General features: G+C 39.3%; 1 protein-coding gene across 3 annotated transcripts in view; it reads left to right on the top strand.

Annotated features, from left to right (window-relative positions):
• The first annotated feature begins 3,006 nt into the window (after positions 1–3,006).
• The window catches only part of LOC106075037 (uncharacterized), a 33,185-nt gene continuing 32,650 nt past the window's right edge, over positions 3,007–3,541 (top strand). For all 3 annotated transcript variants that reach the window (XM_056032139.1, XM_056032143.1, XM_056032133.1), the window contains exon 1: positions 3,007–3,173. The gene's annotated coding sequence lies outside the window, so the exon portion shown is untranslated. The remainder of the gene's footprint in view (positions 3,174–3,541) is intronic.

Here is a 3,541-nt window from a genome sequence, read left to right as displayed (position 1 = left end):
CATGCGTTAAAGTTTCAGTGTGTCTATTTCCAGTCGACTCATGAAATACGGAAAATGCTTCTACGGTTCAGCATGTTATAAAATATCAATAAGTTGGGGGGGGGGGGGGGGGGGGACTGGGTAATATTTTGTTACAGATTTTATCATGGTTTATGAGGTTGACTAATCAGATCTACGACGATAGATAAAAATATTATTTGAAATGCTTTCAGCCAATCCTTTTATATTTTAAAAAATATTTTTCTGCTACACATATATCTTTTTAGATACAACAGTATAATTTCTTAATCCAAACGTTTGCAACCTTGTGGCTATACCCAAACACAAGAAAAGCATTGGGATTCCAACCGTGAGGAAAATCAGGATCTTCTGACCCCTTAGACAGCTAGGGCTTGATTATGGAAATCTGGAAATCCCTAACGAATCTGGTAGTGATTTTGACCATTCTGGGCCCAATCGGCATGATTAGGATATTCCGCATTAGCCCCTAATGGGGTTCTAATGACGCCAATATGCAAAGGATAACCGCGCCCATTAGGGCCCACAGTGGGCTGTTTAGAGCAATGAGGGATAACCCTAAAAAAAAAACAAAAAACGGCCATGTTTATAGGGCTTGCAGCACAGTGCTATAGGCCTACATTGCACCCTGGCAAAACCTGCGATCCCAAACAGTAGGCTATCGAGTACTTGCAGGCCCAGATTTAGGCTTGATAATGCAATGCCCAAAGCTATTTGAGAAAGCCCTTTTAAGGCCATTTTTCCTTTGCTCTTTATTCAAAATAATTGAAAATATCTATAAATCTGCATTTGGGGGGGGGGGGGACTGTGGAGGCCGAGCAGAGGCGGACTTAGTGTCAAAATCGGCCCTAGCATTATCACATAAACAGGCCCACAATTGGCGTGCCATATGATGTGTATCCATTGGTAGGCTAATATTATATTCCATGCATGAGTTTAGACCTAAGTAATTTAATTTATTTCTACATGTATGCATGCGTTATAAAATTTTCCTTTTATGTTTGTATTCCAACGACGCACCTTTTTTAAGTTAATAATATTGCAATTATCATTATGAGCATAACTAACCACAACTGATTTGAGCATTGATATCGAATCTAGATCTATATAGATATTTATAATTATTTGTTTCAAATATATTTGCATTGTATAATCTGTGAGCACACCTGATTTCTGTAGGTGTCCGCGGACCACATAAAACACTCCGGCGGAGCGCATGTGGCCCGGCTGCGTCCCATAATGGGTCTACCCCTTCTCTAATCTCTTAGCGTCTCTTGGTGGCTTCAAACTAAGAATGCCGCCATACATGTTTATGTTTTTGATTTCAAAATGATGTTTAAAGTTAAATTCTTTAAAAACCGCCACAAACGTTAAATCTCTATACCGATTAATATGTTTAGCTTATTTTCGTGCTCCCTGAAAAGGCAAAGATCTGTCCACTTTCAAGGGAGAGTCTACATTCAGTCTACTTTTCGTTTCTTCAACTCTCCCATTTCGTTAACGCACGGATATTAGGGCCTAAATGTCTGTCCAAAGGCTGTGTGAAGCGTCTAGTGTGGTAGCTTTATAACTTGTTGCCACCGCTGGATAGCATCTGTGAAAGGGGAGCAATTTTGTAAGTCTCTCTTGCCAGTACATATATAGCCTCTCCACAGCAAGTCCTATGCAGTACCTATCCTCATGGTGACAGATGGAAACTGATCGGCTACTCAGGCTAATCTGCAAGGGTATCGGAAGAGGTTTGGCCCCAAGATGTGAGGGAAACATGGCCGTCGGCGTGCGGACACGCCTTGCTGCCCACAAACCAAACCCTTAGCTATAGGTCAATATTAGCCGCACTACATTGTGTGTAGCTAGTGTCCCTGTACGGTCTAAGACAGTAAACCCTAACAGAAAATCCGGTCTTGGAGCCCCGTTTGGCGGGGGGGGGGGGGGGACAGTAGTAAGACTACTGCTCTCTGGCAAACTCCTGCAGCCACGGCTGACCCCAAATTGCGATGGCTTGCATCCCTTTGGACCCGGTCAGTATGGAAGAGAGGCGAGTGTTGATGTAACGTGTGGGCAGCCCAGCACTCGCAAATTTACCGCCCATGCTTTCCCCCAGCAATGGAGAGGTCACTCTATCACTGACAATAATGTCTCTGAAAAAAACAACACGGAGAGGGGTAGTTATAGTTGCAAAGGAAAAGATCTTCCCTCAAGACGTAAAATGCCGCAGAAAACAGATTAAATGTTACTGTACCATCGGTACTATTCGCTGTGAATCGAAAGAAGACAACACAAAATGATCCAGCTAAGCTTTCCAAAAAATAAAAATAACTGAAACCAAGTTTTTATTTTTTTAAGTAAAAAATACTGCAAAATCTTGTTTGATTCAGTTTGGTCAATGTAAGAACAGTTCGTTTGGTTCGTACCTTGTTTTGTTTGTAAAATGTTTTACATAATTCGGATCGGATGTTCCTTCAGAGTTGAAGATAGTTTACTTCCTAGTCCAAACCTCCCGCAGGACGACGGGGGATGGGAGCGGGCAGGGTTTGAACCCTCGACCGTCGATAAATCCGAACGACAGTCCAGCGCGCAAACCGCACGACAAGGCAGCCATCCCGACCAGGCAGCCATCCTATCACTTTTAAATTTCTGGTTCGGTCGAGATCGTAAGTGAAAGGTTCGATTTCGGTTCGGCTCGTTTCTATTCTCTAATAATAATAATATGAACGGAGCCATAGACTTTATTTTAATAGCAAACCACAAATCAGAGCGCTGTTACTAAAAATAAAAACATTCGAAAGGGTGTTTTTAAAAATAAATATACAAATATTTCGTATGGAATCAATATATTTTTACCTATCGAGAAACTTGTTTTACTTTAAATATTTATTTATAGTTTTACGTTTTCAAAACTAAAATATGTACAAATCACACTTTTCAATGAATGAACAGATATAATCCTTTCGAGATCATTGTGACAAAAAACGCAGTCGCCATCTTGCGACTAGACTATATGTAATAGAATGTTATGTCTGTTCTCTTACCTGTGTTTACATTTGGATATATTAGTTGTGCAGATTACATATTCCTACAAGTGATATATGAAATGTTATAAAGGCCATACAAACCAGATCTAGATTCTAGACTGGAGATCTAGATCTAAATGTGTAAAGAATAATAATTATTAAATAATTAAATAATAACATGACAAATTCAAATAGAAATACATATGACATATGATAATGATGATCATGATCATTAAATGATTCATGTGATTATTCATGATGTTGAATGATGTTCATTGAAATCAAATTGAATTTAGAATTAGCTTACTAAATTACTTTACTTAACTTATTAAGAAGACTAAGTAAAACTTAAAAACTAAGTTACTTATGATTATCTGACTTATCAAGTCAGACTCAGACTCAGTGACACTGAGTTCACTGACAGTCACAACTCAGTGACTGACTTACTCAAACTCAAGTCACTCAAGACTTAGATTTTAGATCTAATGATCTAGCAATCTAGACTTTTC

Source organism: Biomphalaria glabrata, chromosome 1 (assembly GCF_947242115.1).
Source record: "Biomphalaria glabrata chromosome 1, xgBioGlab47.1, whole genome shotgun sequence".
Classification (NCBI taxonomy): domain Eukaryota; kingdom Metazoa; phylum Mollusca; class Gastropoda; family Planorbidae; genus Biomphalaria; species Biomphalaria glabrata.
The sequence above is the reverse complement of the archived record's forward strand: the minus strand, read 5'-3'. Positions and strand labels throughout refer to the sequence as shown.